Genomic DNA, 22894 nt, shown 5'->3' with positions numbered 1-22894 from the left:
AAAAAACTTTTTTTTTTTTTTTTTTTTTTTTCCTTTTTGTCTTTTTTCGTGACCGGCAACGGATCGCAACCCTCAGTGTCGCGCCCGCACCGGACCAGGACCGGCAATGGGATCGCAACCCTCGGTGTTGCTCCCGCACCTCGCTCAGCCAGTGAGCGGCCGGTCTGCATGCGGGATCCGAACCCTTGGCGGGAGCGCCGCCGTGCTTCCCAAGCGGCGCACTGTAACAGTGCGCCACCGGGCCAGCCCGGCCCCCCCCCTTTTTTTTAATGGCAAATGCTAAAGTGAATATGAAACAGAAAAATGTGGGAATTTCTGGTTAAGCTTTTGCCTTATGTACCAAAATGTGTGTTCTTCTAAATAATTACATAAAATGAAATAAATTAGTAAGCTGATACTTTTCCATGGAAATTTTTATAGTAATCATTTGAAAATTTGCTTTAATGTTGCTTTTAAAGACAGTTAAAGAATATATACTACCATCAAAAACCCATGTTGATCAAAATTTTTAAATTTATGTCTAATAAAACCTGATTGACAGTTTAGATATTGCATGATATATCAAAATGAGTTCAATAAAAAATTCATAATCACATAGCTTGAAAACATTCTAGTATCTTCTGTTTTTAGATATGGCTCTTGCACTACAGCTTAGAGTTCTTCAGACTGCTATGGAATTTATAAGGACCACCACAGATCACGACTCTGAAAACCTTACAGATCCATTCTGGTCACCTTCTGTTCCCCATTATGCAGTGATTCAGAAGCGGAAAAGCATTGCTGGTGAGTATCGAGGTAATATTTTAATAATTATAAGTTGAAGGTAGCTAGACTTTCCTCTGTTCTAATGACATTCACATTTTTTAAATATTTCTTAGCTTAAAAAGTTAACCTGTAAAATTTGAGAAAGTATTTCTCCTAGAGGAAAGTATTCTGCTGCTTTCTTTTCAGTGCTGTTCTCATTTAATTATTTCTTGAGCACCTAACATGTGCCAAGCACAGTGTTAAATATTGGAGCTACAATGATGACAGAAATACAGAGTCTTTTCTTGCAGAGATTATAAAATAGTAGGGAAATGTATAGATTAGGAATAGAAATTATAGCAGGGCAGCCAGATTTACATCAGGAGTTAGGGAGATTTCTGAGGAAGTAAGATTTCAATATGGACATAAAGGATAAAAAGGGGGTTAGCAAGGTCAGGAGTCAGAGGAAGAGTGTTAACAGGTAGAGTGGTCGGTTTACGTGGAGGTCCTGTGGCAGGGAAAGCTGTGCTTGTGCAAAGCTGAGTGAACGTGGCACTTGATGAGAGTGACCCAGACAAGGTTGTGCAGTGTGGCATGGTCCAGTTCATAAATAACAACACAGGCCACATTAAGGAAGTTAGATTTTATCTAATGGGAAGTCATCAAAGGTTTTAGGTAGGTGGCATGATATAACCAGATTTTCATTTTGTGAAGATCACTCTGTCTTCTGTGTAGAAGGTAGATTAGAGGAGAGCAAGAGAAGTAGTGGGAGCCCAGGTGGGAGGCCACTGCAGCAGTCCAAGCAGAGAGTGGTTGTGTGGATATGGTTAGAATGCACCGGACATCAGGGCCTGCTGTAAAGTAGTACATATCACCAAATAGTAAGTATTTATATTGTAAGACTTCCTTACTTTTTCCACAAAATCTGCTATGACCTTTATATAAGCACAACCCAGAAAGATAACATAAACAACACACATACAGGATACATACATACATACACACACACATATACATATAGGATACACACACACACACACACACACACACGTACCTGTATGGATACAGAGTTTTCTCTCTTGTATTGATGTAATAGATTTTTACATTTATTCCCATTCAGTTTCGTCTTATTAACTTCAGACCAGTCTTTTAGTCAGTGTTTTGTGGGGTCTATAGGCTTGGCAAAAGAAAACACTCAAACTCCAGTGAATACCACAAACAGTTATTTGCTTTAAGTTGATAAAATGAAAAGCTGTGCTGGTTTTAAATTTTGTCTCAAGTTGCCTCCTTCCTCCATCCCATGCCCACCTCCCCCTTCAGTGCTTTGGTCTCAGGCCCAGTGGAGAATGTCTGCAACTAGACTCTTTTTAGGAAGGACTCCACTCTCATCCTCCACATACTACCATTCAGTAATAGCTCGGGTCTGTCTTGGCTAAGCCAAGGGAACATCTTCTAGCTTCACTGAGAAAACCTTTGCTGCCTAGCAAGATGTCACCTACTTGTACTGTAGCATTGTCTGGCAGGATTGGCCCACTGTCTTCTAAAGAAAACAGAAAGCAATGTCCCCTTCCCCCCAATCTCTTTTGTCCCCACAATCCAGCTCTGGAAAATATCTGAAGGCCACAGAAGTGGGTGTGCCCTTTGATGTTTATATTGGCTGGCTCCTTTTCCTTTTTCCTTTTTTTTTTTTTTTTTTTAATAATCAGGGTAGTAGAAGATGTGGAGAATTAACCTCATGACAGCAGCAGAGGAATTCATTAAAGAAACTAAGATGAATTCTCATATTTCAAGCTCTCAGGCAGGAGTCACAAAGGAGTAATTGTCTTCTAGTTATTTTTAATCATTTCTTTTGTGGCACCTTCCTTGTCCGTGATACGAATCTCAGTGTCTGGCATAGGAGAGCCTGAGAACACAGGCTGTCCAAATAATGGCTTTGATTTGGGGATTACTACAGCAATATTAACCTCTTCCTTCTAGCCTCCCTTTGATAAAGTGGGGAGGGCAATGACCAGTGCTATGTGATTGCTTTTATTTAAAATGTTAGCCATTAAAAATTTGTTTTAAAATTGGAAAAAATGTGCATAAAGTGTTACTATGAAAAATTCTCAAATGGACCAAAAAATGCCGAGGAACAAAATTTTTCAAGTGTGTTCTCTTCCAACTTAATATCCTTAGAGACACTTCCTTTCATGAACCTCAAAGGCAGCTTCAGTGATGGCTTGCCCATGACTCAGTTAATTTATGCATAAAATTTTACTTGAAGGAACTTGGTAAAATAAAACAATGATTTTTCTTTATAAATGTATAAAGGCAGCAGCTGGTCTCCCATAAGTTACTGGTAGTATTAAGATTTCACTCCCAGAGTTCAAAGTAGTCCTGACTGCTTTACTTAAGTAGTAGAGTGTCATTGTTATTCTAATTCCTTGTGAAACTTTTTTTAAGCCCAGTCATATTAGAAAGTTCTATCTTGAAACTATTTAAGAGAAAAATCTTTTCTCGAGCACTTTTGTATACTTTAAAAGTTCATATTCATATATAATCAATTGATCTTATGAGTCATTAACATGTATTTGTTAAAGCAAGTTCTATAAAGCCCCTTCTCAGTTATACTTTTTAGCATAGTTCTAGGTAAATGTATGTACCTGAAAGCAATGAAAAGGATAGTTCTTGAATCTTTGTGATGTTTCCGGAAAGAGAATTAATTAACCTGAAGTACTCATGCATATAATTAATTTTGAAATCATTTAGTTTTAAAGTTAAGTAACCGAGTCAACTTGTGCTTTTATCAGACATTTAGAGTCTAACAGATACAGATCTAGTATCACAAAAAGTTTCACAGGGAATACTCTTCTCATGGCTCACATTAGGGCATAGGCTGTAGAACTCACTCAGAGACTCAGAACAGACTGTTGGCAATCAAGTCACCTTTTCATGCCATGTTTCTCCTAACTGCCAAGTGGATGGCACCTGTCACCTGCTTGTAAATGAGAAAAAATATATCGGCCTTTTTGTATCAGTGATAGGCAGGAAGGAGTGATTACTATGTCCTATAGAGGTTATAGGGAAGGCTCCATGGGAAAGGGAAGACTTGAGCAAGGCCTGGAAGAATGCATAGGATGTTAGTCATTCAAAGGCCATTTTTTTTTTTTCCTTTTTTTTGTCTTTTTCATGACCGGCAACGGATCGCAACCCTCAGTGTCGTGCCCGTACCGGGACCAGCAACGGGATCGCAACCCTCGGTGTTGCGCCCGTACCTCGCTCAGCCAGTGAGCGGCCGGTCTGTATGTGGGATCCGAACCCTCGGCGGGAGTGCCACCAAGCGGCGCACTGTAGCAGTGCACCACCGGGCTGGCCCTCAAAGGCCATTTTTTGAGGACTTCTGATACAAAGATATTTAAGATATGTTGCCTGCTTCTGATTTAGATTAGCATAGGGGAGGCATAAAGACAATGTGAGAAAGGGAGTAAAAGCATGAGAGGGGAAAAGCTCATAGTGTGTTTTGTATACGTTAAGTAGAGGAAGATGTGATTCAATTTAATTTTTTAAAAAACAGTCATTTATCCTAAGGAAACCATTAATAGATTAGCACAAATATGTATGTATAAATATTTTTGTTTGTGCTATTTATAAGAATGAAAAATTGAAAAAAATCCTAGATAATTGATTAAGTCAGATTACAAGTATACAACATAATGTTCTATAGCTATTACAAATTGTGTTGTATAAAAATACTTATTGAAATGGGGAAATACTCATGATATAAGGAAGAATGAAAAAAGTAGGTTGTAAAACAATGTATAGTATGATCCTCATTTTATAAAATATATTTATGACAAGGAAAAAAACAGGGAGGATACACAACAGTTGGTAGTAGTGGTGCTACATATACTGAGACCATGAGTTATTTTGATTTTCTTCTTTGGGCTCTTTGGTGTTTCAACTTTTTTCTACAATGAAAATGCAATTTTTTTTTTAAGTTTTGCTAAGAATTTAGAAACTTATTGATCGATTGCTTAACTTATGTTAGGTAACAGAGTTCATTGTGAAAATTTGAGTATATAAGTGACAGAATGAAAATAATATTGTTGAGAGACAAATGTGATAAATATGTGCATGGTGTTTTAGAATAGAGAAAGCCTAGTTTAGGAATGATGAATCTGCAGATTGTAGCAATAATTTATTGTAAAATGATAGATGTTTGAAATTAGATGGTGGTAATAGAAATGCAAAAGAAGGGGTAGATGTGATGCATTATGAAGGATGTGTAGACAATATATGGTAAAATGGCTCTGAGAGGTAAGAGAGAAGAGTTGCAAGGACAAGTATAATAGTTCAGCCTACTTGAAAGAATAAAGCCAATAAAAGATAGAGACAGCTTGCTTTGGGACTATGAGAAAAGGTTTCAATCTAGGCTTTTTTGTTTGGTTGTTTTTTTGTTTTTTATTTGGAAGTACAGAAAAATTGCAAGAATAGAAATAGTACACAGAACACTTGAATACCTTTACCCATATTTATCTATGGCTAATATTTTACCACATTTGCTTTATCATTTGTTCTGTTTACCTACCTATCTACCTACTTATCTATCATCTACCTACACATACATATAAATTATATATATATATATATATATATGTATGTACATAACACACATAATATTTGTCTAGCCCATTTGAGGGTAAATTACATTTATCTTGATTTTTTTACACCCAATCACTTCAGTGTGTATTTCCAAGAAAAGGGATATTCTCTTACATAAATAGCAGGGTTATCAACCTCAGTAAATTTGATTAAATACTTTTATTTAATCTACCATTTATATTCCAGTAGTGTCTTTCATAGCATTTCTTTTTTCCAGCACAAGATCAGTCTAGGATTAGGTATTTCAATTAATTATCATATTTAATTGTCATGTTCCTTTAGTCTCTTTTAATCTGGAACATATTTGTAGCCTCTCTTTATCTTTTATGACTTTGAGGAATTCAGTCTTCTCCCTCACTTTAAAAAAATTTGTCTGATATTTCCTTATGATTAGGTTCAGGTTATGCCTTGTCATCCAGGTAATGATTTGTCCTCAGGTTATTACACCTGGAGGCAAATAATGTCCATCTGCCCTTCATTGGTGATGTAAATTTTGATTACCAGGTCAAGGCACTGTTTAAGTTTTCCTCTGTGTAGTTACTCTTCTTACTTTGCAAGCACAAAATAGTCAGTGGCAAGCAAATACCTTGTTCCTCATCACAAGCCCAGATTTAGTATCTATTAATGATTCCTATATAATCTAAAGTTTTATAAGATGGCTGCAAAATCATGATTTTCCAACTCCAATGTTCCCTCCACATTTGCCAGTCAGCACTAGACATTTTTTAATAGGAGAGCAAGAAGGCAAGAAAACTCTCTTTTCCCCATCTATCCATTCATCTATCCATCTCTTACTAGTTTGGACTCATGGATTCCTAGTCTTTTCAATGGTTATTACCATAATGAATTCTTTAGTTGCTTAAATTATCTCAGATTTAGCTAGTATGTTCTTGTGTCATGTCCCTACCATATTTTTAGCACTTCCTTACTCTTTGGCATAAATTATCCTAGGCACATCTTGTACCTATCCTGCTTCAGCCCTCAAGTCACCCATTTTTCCAAGAAACCTAATTTCTTTTTTAATGGAAATGGTGTTAGTGACCAAGTTCTGGGCATAGGTGTGCTCATTGTTATTGAGTTGTCTTTGCTTCTTGGCCCTGAAAGAATAGAACAGGAAATTATATATCTATTATCTATATCTATATCTATCTATATTTACCTCTCTTTCTCTTTCTCTCTCTCTCTATGTGTGTATACACACACACACACACACACACACACAAGGGTACTTCAAAAAGCTCATGAAAAGATTCATATTAGCTTTTAATTCTATTTTTCCGTGGACTTTTTAAAGTACCCTTATGTATAACGCACACACACAGACACACACACACACACACGCATATACACACACATATGTATTTTAGAAATCATAAATTCACACTGATACCTCCAATTTCAGTCCATTCCCACAGGTTTCTTACTTACTCAATTCAGTTTTATATGGCTTCTGAGTTTAAAATAATAAGGCAAAATGGTAAATTGTTCAGCATGGATGGGGGGAGATGGAAAATTAAAACTCACATGAGAGGTTAAGTTTAGTAATTGAGATTAAGAAGTTATCCACCAGAGTTAGGGGTAAAGACAGCTAGAGTTAGCCAAATCCAAAGGTAAGACTATAAGAAAAAGATACCAAAAGACAAAAGAGCAGAGGATTATCACTTACTTTTAAGACACCATTAAGTTGTGATAGGAGAGGAAGGAGATAAGAATTTCCCAGCGAAACAGATGTAGAAAATGAAGTCAAATCAGTAGGAGAGCCAGTACTTTGTAGAGTCATGGTGGTCAGTTCTGAAAAGAATTTTAGCAAATACTACAGAGTGGTCAGAGAAAACTGAAGACAGAGACTGGACCTTTGGGTTTGATATTTGGTTTACAAAGATTTTAAATCTGGATTTGGGAACTCAGGCAAGGGAGTACTGTGATCAGTACTGTGTTGCAGTATTCACACACACCAGGGCCAAATTGATAGGACTACCTTAAAGAATGTTCTTATACATGTGGGTTTAATTTTAAAGATATTGGGGCTTATAACATAGCATTCTACAGCTAATTAAGGGTATGAGTAAGGGGTCTTCAAAAAGTTCATGGAAAGATTAGTATTTTCTTTTAATTCAATTTTTCCATGAACTTTTTGAAGTCCCCTCATAATGGAGTGATGATTGTGTGTGTTTTGGTTGCCTTCAGTAAAGACTGGGCTGTAGTAGCAGCCATTACTCCTGTATCATGGAAAAAACACTGAATTTAAAGCACTTTCCTTACCCGTAACAAAGTGTATTACAATTACAAGTGTATTACAGTGTTTGTGTGAAGAGTAGAAGAGAAAATACTTGGGAAAGTGCTTTGATATGTCCATGGCACTCTGCAAAAGCAAGGAAATGTGCTTGTGATCCATATCATGATGACATGGAGTGAGTTATTCCCCAAATGTTCATGATAAGTTCATCCTAAGAGTACGTAGGTCACTTTACCAAACAGAATTCTGTATTACAGAAACTCCCAGTTTGAGTCACCAAGTGAGATAAAGGGCAGTGAAAAGTGTACTCTATTTAAAATTTTCATTTCATCTTCACATTCCAATCTTTACCAACAAAACAGTTTCACTTCATCTCCAGTCACTTTTGCTTTCAAGTTCTCAAGCTTCAGTTTAGTGTCAGTGGTGTTCTCACACTTAAATATTTGCAGTATCTTCCTTGATCTTCTCTCTGAGAAGTCTGTTTCGGTCAGAGTGAGAGCACTGCTTGTGGTATATTTCTTACATAGGAATATCTAAAATCAGTAAGTGGTCTAGCTCAGAACATTCTCTGTGGTCCCTTCCTCCCTTCCATCCCCACCCAGTGCCTAGTGACTGATTTGTTTGAGGACAGGACTACTTCCACTTTTATTTCAAGGGCCTGACTTCCTATGCACAGGGCCTCTCTGATTACATTGCCCTCTCTCTCTACCCCTTGAAACCAATCAAAACCAATTGTCTGGAGAAGATAGAATAATGAAGAGAACATCTTAAAATCTATTTTTGCACCACCTTTACTGTTGCAGTACCTATTTTGTACTACCAATTGAATATGGTACATGTCCTTAAGAGGTAAAAATAAAAAATAAAAAAGATAGTAGGAGAGTTCCTAGCTGTCTTAAAAGAGTTAAAACCTTAGGCCAGAGTTAATTATATTATATAGAGAGACTAGATATGGGGGTTATTTAAGAACTTGTTTGGGAAATAAATTAATGTATAAAACCATCAGAGAATGTATTAGTGCAGAATAGGGGAAAGTAACCTAAAGCAAATGTCTCTAGGCCAAAGACTGTCATAAGCATAAGTAAAGCACAAATGTGTCAGAAAGGGGGCAGGTCAACATCAGAAGTACCTAATGTAAACAATAATTTTGCCCTCTACCCCCAGAAACCATCCATAGAAATTGGAATAGCAGCCATCTTCAAAGTTTCAGTGCCACTGGCAAGAGTCCTTCTTTGTTGGAAATTCAATTTAACATTCAAGTCCTCACTCGGCAAACTCCTCTTATTCTGATATCTTGTGCTTACAGTTTACCTCCATAGGTTGAACTGTCTAAAAGGGAAAATGCTTTGGTCAGACTGCTAGGAGTCTGTGTCATAGATACATAACTGTGATACATTAACAAGTTGGCGTTCTGGTTTGCTACACCAGTTTATTGTGACCTTTGTTGGGGTGAGGCATCATGTCTAAGCCTCGTCAACAGTGTCAAGTTTCTGTGCCTGCAAGGCTGGAACTGTATAGTTCATACAGCCATATGGTGCCATTTAGTAAAAAGAGGAGATAGTATAGCACTTGGTTGGAAGTTTGGGCTCCAGAATCTGATTGACCAGGGTTTGATCCTAGACCAGTCCATGTATAAGCTATATGACCTAAGCCTACTTCCCTCTGTGTAAAAAGGGGATTATCATAATACCGACTTCAAAGAGTTGTTTTGAGGATTAAATTAGATAATCCATGTAAAATGCTTGGCTCAGCACCTCACAGATAGCTACTATTATTATTATCATAATCATCAGCAGCAGAAGAAGGTAAATGCCGCCCTATGTGTCTTCGGGTGGTCTAGAGCTCCTCTAACTCACTACTGGGGCCTTTCCATTAGAACCACAGCACAGGGTAGTGACAGAACTTGCCAATGTGAGTGATCACATCATTTATGAGAAACTATAGCAATAAGGTATGGTACCAGAATATCAGAAAATAATGGAAGACATCTGAATTTTGAAAAATGCAGTGGGGAAGAAGGTGCCATATACTAGAACCTGCAGGATATCAATCAGCAAAATTTTAGAGTGGATCATGAAACAATTGCTTGTGAAAAAAACATGATTGTTTGGAACCAATATGAACTCACTAGATAGCAAAGCATTTCTATCTGTGAGATCCTTTTAGTCTTTCACAGTTCATCTCATTGGTTATAGGAATGTCAAAGCATTGATTTTTATTTTGGGATGAGTTTGGCAGAGATTTTTATGATATTCCTGTTGTCTTGTTGAGGTTAATTAAGTAGATTCATAGCTGGTTGAACAAATGGACCCCGGCAGTTTTGAACTGATGGATGATTTGATGTCCATTGGGAACGAGGTCATCAGGGTAATAATCCTCAGGAATCAGCTGATGTTGTTCTGTCCAGTTTTCTCTTTTAAAAATTTAAATGAAAGCACAGAAGATGTGCTTTTGCAACATATGATTGGTTCAAAATTGGAAGAGAGGGCTAAAACATCCCATAAGTGAGACAGGATTTTAAAAAGATCTGTGTAGGTTGATGAATTTGCTAATAAAAATCATAGGTAACATTTATTGAGCACTTAGTGTGTGATACATGGATTTTGTCATTTAATCCTCACAATGATCCTCCAAGGTGTAAACTATTAATATTCCATTCTATAGGTAGATGTAGAGGCACAGAGATATTAAATCACTCAAGTCCCACAGCCAATAAGAGGCATTGCTGGGACAGGAACCATTTGTCTAACACCAAAGCCTATACTCTTAACCACTGTATTATGCTACTAGAGACCATGTAAATTCCTAGGTTAACAAAAGCTTACTCCTTTAGGTTAACAAAATATTATATTGTCTTAAAGGAGAGAAGGAGCTTGGTTTCAAAGCAAGTATGGGGAAAAGATGTAGGGATGTTAGTTGATAGGAAATTCAATGTGAGTCAATACTATTGTGTACCTCCTTATTAAAAAGAACAACTAATGTGAATCTGAGTATGCAGTATTAAAATGTAGTGTTATGGATCAGAGGTGGCAATAGTTATTCTACTCTAATAGCCCATGTCCAGAGTGCTAAGTCAGGTTAATAATTAAGGGGGTCCCTGACAATTACAATCAGGGAAATAAGAGGTCTGGATTTATATCCTAGGAGGAGAAATGGCAAACTAAAGATGTTGGCCTGGAAAAAAAGGCTAAAGAGGAATATGAAGACCACCTTCAAATATTAACAGGTTATACAGTGAGAGAGAGTAGACTCTATTGGTGTTCAAGAGAGCCAAAAGTCACTTTCTCCTCATTTCCTGTTGAGAAAAAGACTCAGACAACAGACCGATGAAGAGTAAAATATCAACCTTATTCCAGTAAAACCATATTGGAGAATGTGGCTTGATCTGTGGCTACAAGCAGGCTTTTTATTCCCTTCCCCAATCAAACCCACCCACTCCCAGAGTTGCAAGGCAGCAAGCCAGGTACTTGTGGGCCTTTCCTTGCAAGTGCAGGCCAAGCCAGTTCCTGCGTGGAGCAGCAGGAGAATGTGTGCATCTTAAAGCCAGGGGTCTGCCTGACTTTTCTACTCTGAATGAGAGAGAAGGAAGTCTAGTTCACATCTACACAAAAATTCTTGGAATCCTTAAACAGGACTGCAGAAAAGGTTACTCTAGCAGGAAGCTCTTCATGGAAACCTCAGGACAGGGGAATTGTGTTACCCTGGCATTTGTCAACCGTAGCTTCAGTAGGGCAACCAAACAAGGGAGCACTCTTACCCCTGAAATAATTAGCCTCTGTACAGTGTGGTATGAAATAGACTCTTCAAGCATGGTGGTGGGGAGGGGAGGGTGTCTAGATGACTTCTAAGGCCTTCCTCTGTGAGATTCTCTTGAGATCATTTAAGACGCACATTGGTAAACAACAGAAACTCCAAGTTAAGCAAGTCATAGTTTAAAGGCTTAGTTTCTTTGAGCAATGAGAGATGGTCAGTGTTCTGAGTGCCATGGCTTGTCATGTTCTGGAGGTGGCTTTGCTCCAACTGTTTGTTCACCAGTATTTTGAGTTAAAGGGAACAATAGTCTACAAATTTATATACATGGCACTTCACAGAATAGAAGAGACCAACTTCTGTCATCTGATATCCACATGTAACAAATATAGCTTGTGTCCTTCCCCCGGGACTCAATTTGTAAGCTTCTTTATTGCATTGTGCTCTAGTAACAATTTCTCAGTTTTGTAGGCAATCTGAGAAACCAGCCTCCCCTTTATTTCAACTTTGTTGTTGTTTTGCCTTTATACAATGAATTAAATGAGTCCTGAGGGGTTCTGATTATATTATGGAAAAAAGAACATGGAGTTCTGAAAACAGTTTGTTTTCCTCAGCTAGATATTTAGGATCTTTAGAATTCGGTTATCATTTTTGAAAAATTTTAAGATTAATCATCCCTGTCACTTCACATGACAAAGATAGTATATTCAGTTCTCTCCTGAGTTATCATCATAATAACCACATATTCTTATATGGTATTTTTTACATTTTACAAAGTGTTGTTTTACAGACAGTAGTCATCACAAACACCCCTATGTGGAAGGGAGAGCAGAGGAGACAAGTATTATTGCCCCATTTTAGAAACAGGGAACATGAAACTCAGAGAGTGGTGGTGGTAACAATTATAACAGATATTTTCTGAACACCAATTCTGTATTATTGCCAACTACCCGCAATAGTACATTTAATCCTTATAATAATTCTGTGAGTTAGGTGCTGTTATCCCCATTTTGAAATAGGGAAGTTGTGGCTCAGAGAGTAACCCTGGTCACACACTAGGAAGTAGAAGTACCAGAATCAGACCTGGGCTTTCTGGTTCTGAAATCCATGCTCTTGATCACTAGATTATTACCATCAGAGCAATTATGAACCTGCTCAAGGCCACTGGCTGCCCGGTAGCCTAGGCAGGGTCAGAACCTATGTTTTTAGACACACCTTCTATAGTACATCTTCTATATCCTGCAGCTGCTTCACTGGTTTTAATTAACTTTGGCCTTTGTTCAATATATAGAGAGAAAACAAATGAAAGCTCAATCAAATTTTGCCCTTATAATGCAGAGAAACCTATTCAGTACCAAAGAGAATCTCAGGCTCTTATGGTATTTTTAAATGCCTACATTCTCTTCACATTCTGTTTATTCTTCACTACCACCACCACCATCAGTTAAGCCGATGGTTCTTGTCTGATAATGACTCACACATGCCTGTGCCAACTAGACCTCTTTTATAGACTTTTGGCATGTATAGAGGCAGGATGTTTCTCAACGAATTTTTGAAAAATAAGTTCTCATACTAACTGTAGTAGAAAAGCAAATAAAAGAGTGAGTGAAGGTCAGTGAAAAGGGCTCAGACCAACCTTTAGCATCAGCCCAAGCAGAGTTAAAAATCCCAGCTCAGCCTCTTCCTGAGGGAACTTAAATGAGTTACTAATTCTCACTACAAACCTATTTCTGCATTTTAAAATGGTGATACTTGACTCGTGGGCATGTTAGAAGGAATGAGAAGGGTAGTTAAACATTTATTGGGAATGAACTGTTGTAGGTGACAGCCCTCAGAGACAGGTATTATTATCACCATTTGACAGATAAGGAAACTGAATCTCAGGGAGATTTGGTAACTTTCCCAAAGTTAACTGTACCGTGGTGTCTCAGAAAAGTTTAAGATGGTATCAGATCAAGCACACTTATATCAGTTTCCCAAAAGCCATGAAATATCCCTACGTCTCCCCAAAAGATTTTCCATATATGGCTGTCAAAATCTTCTTAAAGAATCTCTTCTAAGTTCCATTATCCCAGTTGTTGCTTCCCCTTCTTATTTGCTGCTATAAAATTAAATCTAGAATTACAAAGAACTACATATTTCAAAATGTATATGATATTCCTTTGTTGTATGGATTTATATATTACCTTCTTCACCATCAGAGATCAAGAGGGGTATAAATACTTGGATAAGACCCCACTTCCCTGGACCTTCTCACTTCCATCAGCAGGGATCAAGGGGAGCCCTCTCTGACCTCACACTCTCATCCTAATCACCACTATTTGCCTCAGTCTAATCTCATGTTACCTTTGATCATTGTTTAGATTAGTCTCTGCAAGAAGCCTGATATGTAGGAAACACTTTACCTCCAAAGCTCTTTACCTCCCACTCCATCTCCTCTATTCCATTCCTGCCCAAGTCCTGTGTCCCCCTGGAATTCAGAATCTGTCATCAGCAAAATCTTCTATGTCCCCAACCCCTTCTTGAAACATTCCTTTCACTTTGTAAATCCGACAGAAACTTGGCTCTCTCCTGAGCATGCTGCTTCTTCTGCTGCCCTCTTAGGTGGTGGCAATGTTATCTTCCACAGTCTCCTACCACTAGGTCTGGAGCAGGGCTAGGTATCCTCTTTGTTTCTCCCTATTGCTTTCAGACCATCCTTCCCCCCACTCCCTGAAAAACCCCAGCTTTGGATCTCATGGTATCAGTTATGTATAGATTTCAGAGAACTTAATTCTATACAGTATAAAGACATATCAGTTTTGGTCAATTAATACGGAGTTTGTGGCTGTTTTATAAAGAAAGTGGATAATGATCCCTTGATCAGGAACATAACTGCTATTTTAGTTAGTCAGTGCTATGTGATAGGGGTGTGTAGTACAGGGGCTGTGGGTTCAGCTTCCATTAGACTGAGAGTTGGGCCCTTAACCCACTCAGAGTCAAGGACTGCTGTATCAGGGGGTGGAAACACTGTCTGAAGCATCCTATGGGGATCTGTTCTGAACACTGAAAATGTACAGTCCCTGACCTAGAGTGGTATTCACAAGATTTTTTTCTTGGTGGGACTGTGTGGCTATGGCCCAAATTAAATTTGATATAAGCCTCACTTTCATAGTCTTTGTGGAGCAATAAGACCAGAAGAATGTGAAGCAGAGTTAGGCACTCATAAAGGGTATTTTTGTAAAACAGAGGAAGTCATGGAAGACTCAGGGTCTGGAGTATGAATTATTTGTCTACCTGGTTTTGAAAGGACAACTTTGTATAATATAGCAAGGCCTTCTTGTTTAAGATGAGTCTCAAATAAGCAAGAGGGCCTTGTGGGATTTCTCGATAAGTCTCAGTAATTATAAGAGGTAAGAACTTTTTCTTATATGTAAGTAACAGGTCTTTAGATTATAGACCTAATGGGGATATAACTTTAATGTTGTACAGTTAAACCAACTTCATGCTTTTTACAAGACATGTCATACAACATCAAAACCAAGAAATTAGAGTATGTGGAAACTATGCTACTAAAATTAAGCAACATAAGGAAAATTAATGTAAGCCTATAAGTCTCAGCCTGACTTCTGTTTCAGCAGCTGACCCAGGGGCAATGGAGCCAAAAACAATTTTAAGACCTGTTTTGTTCTGACCTGTAAAGATTATTTGATGTTGTTCCCCACCTCCATCCTACTTCCAAGTGAGTTCCAGGCCTTAGGAAAAAGATTGTAATGTTGCCTGGTTCATTTCTGGTCCAACTTTGATCATGTCTTCAGCAAGGTGAAATGTCTACTTTTTGTTAAGTAACATTGGCAGTTGACAGAACAAAATAGTTTATGTGGCTGCTGGTAGTATTTGTGATACTCTGAGGATGGACACTAGAGAAATATGTGCTTGTTGGAAAGCATGCTAATCTCTTAAGTTAATGACTTAATTTTGCTGTTACCTGAATGTGAGTGCTATTGATGTGGCATTAACATTGATTTCATACATATTATTTAATCAAGAGATAGAAATTTCAAATATACAATTGTGACATCAGTATATTGGTCTTTCCTTAGAGATGAAAAACACATACTTAAGAACTGTGAAACATTGCTCCAATTATATCAGAAAACTTATACATCTATGTTTAAAAAATAGGCAACTAACATAGTTGACAACATAATCCAAAAGCATGAATTTGTGGAATTTAAAGTATGAATATGTGATGTTTTAGATGGTGGGGGGTATATATATGTTATCAAGGTACAGTATTGCGACCTGGCAATAGACATGGTAGTTTATGCAGTCAAAAATAGAAGATGTCATGGTTAGAGATGGAGGAGCAGGAGTGGTTTAGTGAAGTGTCAGTTCTGGTGACAAAGCAATGGGAAAAATTCTACAGCCTGTCAGACTGGGTAGGTGGATGTAGGGCTGACAGCAGAGATACTTTCAGAATTAGGGGAAAAAACTACAAAATACTAAAAAGATTAATAAAGAGAAAGAGAACTTCTAAGTAGCTGAAAATCCCAGCTTGGGAATATTGTTGACAGAACACCTGAATCTCATGTATCAGTGCTTCTCAGTTCCTTTGGAGCAGGAGAATTTGGTCTTTTTTTTTTTTCTCCCATGAGGATGCTTTATGAAGGAGACTGATAGAAAGTTAGAATTATTTTAAAGAAATTTACTTTCACATTAACCTGATTGGACTTCATGTAGTCCATAGCATGTCTTTTATTTTATCCCGCTCAGTTACTTGAACCTTAAACTAGAAAGGGTATCCTCTACAGTGTCTTCATGACAAATTCACAAATATGGCTTTGAAAATATTTTCAAAAAGACCTGAAGCCTTGGCCCTTGTTTTAGGGATCTACAGCCTCCTTTAGTAACATGCTCTCTGTCAAACTCTCAGTGTAAGGATACTTTCTCTTGTGCCTGTCCTAAATACCTTATGTTACCTGTTGAGCCCTTTTCTTTCTGCTCTATCTTCAGAGAAGATGGAAAGCAACTGGTCTGCTTAAGAATCCTTATATACTTGAAAATTTTATTAAATAACCCCCTCTGACTTTGGATTTTGGGATGGAATCATTCCCATTACTTTAGTTTTCCATATAAACTTTATTTTCCAAATCTAATTGGCTTTGTGGCACTTCTTAAGCCATCTGGATCCCAGAACTTGACATTATAGTCCATAGGGCCAGACCAATTCTTTAATAAAAAGAAGATGGTTTTTGATACCCAAGTACTCCTTCCTATGAATCTCATTGTCTTGCTTGAATTTTTAACTTGTAATTTTTAATTGAGGTATAATTCACATATGATAAAATTCACCCACATTAAAGTGCATAATTCAGTGGTTTTTTAGTATGGTTTTTTTTTTAAATTTTATTTTGTCAATATACATTGTGGTTGATTATTGTTGCCCCTTACCAATTGTTCGCCCTTACCAAAACCTCCCTCCCTCCTCCCTTTCCTCCCTCCCACCCAACAGTGTCCTTTCTGTTTGCTTGTCGTAAATGTTGGTGAGGTTGCGGAGAAAAAGGAACTCTCATACATTGTTGGTGGTACTGCAAAATGGTGCAGCTTCTATGGAAAATGGTATGGAGGTTCCTCAAACAACTATAATGTGTGTGTGTGTGTTCTCACCCCAGTTAGGATGGCTAAAATCCAAAAGATGCTGAAAGATAAATGCTGGCATGGTTGCGGAGAGAGGGGAACTCTCATACATTGTTGGTGGGAATGCAAAATGGTGCAACCCCTATGGAAAATGGTTTGGAGGTTCCTCAAACAGCTGAAGATAGATCTACCATACGACGCAGCTATCCCACTGCTGGGAATATACCCAGAGGAATGGAAATCATCAAGTCGAAGGTATACCTGTTCCCCAATGTTCATTGCAGCACTCTTTACAATAGCCAAGAGTTGGAACCAGTCCAAATGTCCATCATCGGATGAGTGGATACGGAAAATGTGGTATATCTACACAATGGAATACTACTCAGCTATAAAAATGAATGCAATACTGCCATTTGCAGCAACATGTATGGACCTTGAGAGAATTATATTAAGTGAAACGAGTCAGGCACAGAAAGAGAAATACCACATGTTCTCACTTATTGGTGGGAGCTAAAAATAAATAAATAAATTCACACACACACACACACACACACAAAAAAAAAAAAAAAAAGGTTTTTTAGTATGTTCACTAGGTTGTACAACCATCACCATTATCTAATTCCAGAAAAATTTCATCACCCCAAAAAAGAAATCCAATGTCCATTAGCAGTCACTCCCCAGTCCTTCTTCCTCCAGTTCCCGGCACCCACTAATCTATTTTTTTGTTTTATGGATTTGTAAATTCTGGACATCTGCTGTAAATGGAATGATACACAATATGTCACCTTTTGTTTTTAGCTTCTGTCCTTTAGCATGATGTTTTCAAGGTTTATCCTTGTTACAACAAATTAGTACTTTATTCCCTTTAATGGGTGACTAATATTCCATTGTGTGGACTTCCCACATTGTGTTTATTCTTGCTTAATTGTGAAATTAGTGCCAAATAATCTACTCTATTTTCCCACAGAGATACTCTGTCAAATTTGAGTCTTTGAATCTTATTTAGCTTTTCAATTCTTTATTCTTCAACTTTATAAGATCCCTTTGAGTCTCTAATTTCACTGCCCAGCATATTATTTACAAACTAAAGAGGACTCAAGACCAACCTGCAAACTTGTTCTATTTTTAAAAATTATATTTATTACGTTGTTATAACAACCTCTTTTCATTCATCAGATTTTCATTCCTCAAAAGTCTGGACCCTCACTAAATAGTCTTAGAGTACTTCCCAAACAATGACAATTAGTTTCCTAAGGTGGCCCTGGGAGTAGGTGAATGGAGGTGTTTAATGGCAGATGCCCAGTTATTATGAAACCCCCCTTGCTGTCATTGAGGGTGATCATCTGTTACCTCTTCATGAGGAATGGGCATAAAAAGATAGACTAAGGAAATTTTGAGGAGCATGGATTTACTCCTATGAACATGAGACGATTTGCGTTTGTTTCTTGGCTATGCCACTTGCAAGCAGTTGTACCCCAATTGTTGCATCTATGAAATGGAGTACTAATACCAGTCTTGTAGGGTTGTTGTGATGTTTCAGTGAAACACTTTCTGTAAAGCACATAAAAGTAATGTTGACATGTGGCATGTATTCAGTAACTGACAATTATTCTTATGTAAAGTTTTGGAATTTCAAAAGGAAATAAATGGTATGGTGGCCATAGACCAGAACGAGCTTAGTATTCTTATCTATCATTATTGACAACTGATAATTCCAAATTTAAGAACAAAATTAATAACTTACAAAAATATACTGAGAAGACGTAGAAAGCATAAAATAATATTTTGTTATGTCACTTTAGTAAATTTTGGGAGTGATTATAGGGAAAGTACCTTGATATCAAGAAAGAAATGTTTGTCTTACTCAAATACCCATAGGAGTAGTAATCTCCTTGAGGACTTGAACTCCATTTTCTTTACCTCTCTACACCAGGAAGTACCTAACAAGATGACTATACAGTGATTACCCAAGAGGTATTTGTTGAATTGCTAACTATTATAGCATTCTAGATACCATCCTTGATTCTCTTCTCAGTGTAAATTTTCTCTGGGTGATCTCTCATTTATCCTCATGGAATACATCCACTCCTCAACCAGTCCCAGATCTTTACCCACAGGCCCGACTTCTCTCCTGAGCTCTAGGCCCGTGGGTCCAAGTGTCTTCTGGGAATCTTCTGCTACATGCTTTGTGGCTACCTCCAACTCAGAATGCCCAAGTCTGAACTATTAGTCTTTCTTTCCAAAATGAACATCTCTCAAATTCACCTATCTTGGTTGATGGGAAAATCATTATCTACACAGTTGCCTAAGTCACAATTTTGAGTCATAGAAACTCTCCCTCTTCCTTTCCTCTCATTACTTATTATCCCTGTCTAGCCCAGTGCCTGATTTAGGATACATATGTTTTTAATAAATGTCTAAAGAATACGATTTTTTCTGTAGCTTTTCATTTTCTATTGAGAGAACACACACACTCAAACATATACATGTAGTATTCACATGTTCTCCAAGTTCACCAACTCCTATCCAGTCCTTTAACTCCCTTAATTTATTGGTAATATTGTTGTATGGCACAAGCCCACAGGCATGTGTAATTGTTAAGGGGATGTGGACTGAGAACTCTGCCATGATAACTCATAATTTCTTTTGGCTAGTTACGCTATATACGTCATTTTGCCAAACCATTCTCAGACATTTCTCAACCATTTTCTTTCTCCTTTGTTAACGAATTTTTAAAAATATTGTTTTAAAAAAAGGAAAGAAAGGAAAGAAAATCTTACACTAGGAAATTATCTTGGCCTTGTTGAGAATATAGTTTGGATCATTTTCCATTCTTCCACGTAGTGTATTTGGAGAACAGCAACAAATAACCACAGAGCCTTGCTATTGTTTCTTTATGGTTCATGTTTCATGCTCTGCTGCTTAGCCAGCTGGGAGGGAGGCTTAACTGACAATCCCAGTTTCTGTAGCTGTGCTGATATCATCCATGATTCAAAGCCACAGTGAAAAATTACAAACCAACCTCAGCCACATTTTCTTGTTCTTCTTCTTACTGAGAAACACACATGCACAAACAAAGAAGTTCCATGTTTGCCAAGTAGGACCAATTAATCCTGTGGTGGAATGAAGAAAAAATTGTGAAACTATAGATGGTGAAATTATTTAAACTATAAAAAGCAAATGACTGTGTTTCCCTGGATTGCCAGACCTTTTAAACTGCCTCCATCCCGCATGAAGGCTGTTGTGTAAATTAGTTGTTTTTTGATCCTGAGATTGCACTGAAATGGCGTGACTCTTTTATAGTACTCAGATGAGTTCTCAAAAACTACTTTAGTTGGAAAAATTATTGTAAAAATAACATCTCTTTAATATCCAATTTTATTCTTTCCCAATCACTTTCTTTGCCAATATCTCATTAGCTGGATGAGAGGTCTTCAAAAAGTTCATGAAAATATTTGCATTGTCTTTTAATTCAATTTTTCCATGAACTTTTTGAAGAACCTTCATATAAGTGATGCTACTCTGCCTTCCTTTGCTCATACGTTACTTCTCCTTGGCATATCTTCCTTCAGCTTGAGTATCAGTCAAAATTCTAGTCATTCCTCAGTATCCAACTTAAATATTACCTCCTCTGAAAAGCCTTTCAGATTTATATTCTGCTGTTTGCATTTATCCAGCTTTCTAACTACCTATTGTGTGCATAGTAGGTGTCTGATAAATAGATACTAAATTGATATTAATATATGGCTTAGGAAATTGTTAATTTTATACTACCACAATCTTACTTTTTTATGCAAATAACAAAAGACTTCTTAAAAAGTTACTTTCCTTTTAAGCTTCAACAGCACATATAGAAAACATAGGGGAAAGAGTATTTACTAAAGAAATTTAGACATACTATTGTATAGTTTAGAAAAACTTTTTTTCTAAAATATTGTAAATTTAGAAAAACAATGCAAAGAAACAAAACACTGTGGAGACAATACATGAAAAGTAACTTGTATTCCATTGCTTCTTAGATAGCACTGAATTATCTGCACTATTGGAGGAATAGTGATACACAAACCCAAACCTACTTATATTTATATGTGATACAAATTTTGGGATTTCTGTTCAGCTTATTTACTTTCTTATAGATTCTTATTAACCTTAGTTCTCCCTAACTGCTTAGAGGAGAAGTAGAAACATATTGACAACTGGGAGATAGGCAGTTCAAATTTAAATTTGTTTTAAAGAAGCTACAAATAATCTGCTTTCAATCTAGATTAAGGTGGTCTATAGTTTTACAAACCAATGCAGGAACCATGACACAATCAATTTGCCAGTTAACATTCAGAACCATAGTTGGAAGTTGAGCCCAAATCTGCAATTCGTAATTAACAGGGAAGGGTTGATTCTAGAGGTGGCTGAGAGTTCAGCCACAAAGGTTATTAAAGGATTGGAAAAGAACTAGGAGGGAATTTAAAGAAACTGGGATTAGTCAGCTGGAAGAGAAAGGAGGATAAAGGGCAATTTAATAGCAATCTTTATGTACATAAAGACACTTAGGAGAATATAGTGACCATTGTTTTCCATCTCACCTGAGAAAAACACGAGGCTTAAACTGCAGTATGAACAACTTGGGATAGATATAAGGAAGTGTTTACTAACAAGAAAAATTGGACTGAACTACTAAGAAATATGGTAGGATTTCCATCTCTGATGATTAAAAATATATATACTCTGTTCCCCTCAAGTGTTTAAGATGAATCTTTCTCAAAGACAATGGCTTTCTGAAATCCCATTCATCTTTGGCATTATTAGTTTTAAAAGCATCTTCATGGAAAGCAGAGAGGAGCAAGTATACATGAAGTCAGCAGGCAGTGTGATGTGAAGAAAAGGGTACCAGGCTGAGAGTCCAGGGAACTTGATCGCTGTCTTGTATGTACTATAATTAGGTAGGTATTCTTATTCTTGTCACTTAACTCCTCTGTTCTTCAGCTTCCTCACCTGTAAAATGAGGGAGCCAACCCAAATGACTCAAACTGGAGTTTTAAATGATGGAAGCATAACATTTAGTAAACATAGGTTAAAAAGCCTCTTCTGGGCCGGCCATTGAGCAAGATAAGACAACAACTGTTATCTGAGGAAATGCCTCTGCTCTTCCATCACTTCCCTCGAGAGCACCTGGAAGATGAGGGTGGCATCACTTTACCAGGAACTTTCTCACTCCCATTCTCTTCTGACTCCTTTTGTCCTCTTCTCTGATTCCCTTTCTCAAGGCATCACCAACAGCACCACGGCCACTCTTTGTGAGACTGAGTTTAGCCAACACTGAGGAATGGTAAGTGTGTGAAGTTGGCTCAAGAGCAGTTACAACTCTCTTCTCTATCTGACCCTGAGAAGAACTGTTGGAAGCAGGGAGCTGCCCTGAATGCAGGGGTCCCCTAGGGGGCACAGCTCTCGTCCAGCTGCATCCAGCTGACGAAGCTTCATGAGATCAAAGAGAATTGTTTTGAAAATAGCTGGAGATACTTTTGACCTTGGAGCATTCCTGAGAACTTGGGAGTGTGTGCTATTCCTGTAAACCCACGCATCCAGCTGCTTACACAGAATTAGTAACCCTTTGTTTAGATATGCACTTAGAAAAGTATATAAGGAGAAATGCCTGTTGAATAAAGCGCAACAGCTCCTCGAGACTGTTTGTCCTCCTGACCCCATCTTTTGTCTCTTGTCTCTTTTCTAATCCTGCGCTCGGCTTCTCGCCCCACCATCGCCGGCTGGCTTCCGGCTAAGAACTGCTTTATCATTGCACCCTGACCCTCCAGAGAAGCAAGCCGTGCCCTGCTCCAGCTTCCAGCTCTTCTTGTTCCTGAGAAGCTGATTTCTTCACAGCCTCCCCCCCCCCCCCCCCCCCCCCCCCCC

General features: G+C 37.7%; 1 long non-coding RNA gene across 6 annotated transcripts in view; it reads left to right on the top strand.

The window, feature by feature from the left end:
* Window positions 1-22894, top strand: part of LOC103604994 — an 85451-nt gene that overhangs the window by 16774 nt on the left and 45783 nt on the right. For all 6 annotated transcript variants that reach the window (XR_551765.1, XR_551761.1, XR_551762.1 and 3 more), the window contains one exon: window positions 631-783. This is a non-coding gene — a long non-coding RNA (uncharacterized LOC103604994). The remainder of the gene's footprint in view (window positions 1-630; window positions 784-22894) is intronic.

The sequence above is a fragment of the Galeopterus variegatus genome, unplaced genomic scaffold, assembly GCF_000696425.1.
Source record: "Galeopterus variegatus unplaced genomic scaffold, G_variegatus-3.0.2 Scaffold5528, whole genome shotgun sequence".
Taxonomy (NCBI): domain Eukaryota; kingdom Metazoa; phylum Chordata; class Mammalia; order Dermoptera; family Cynocephalidae; genus Galeopterus; species Galeopterus variegatus.
This window is presented reverse-complemented; position numbering and strand designations above follow the sequence as displayed.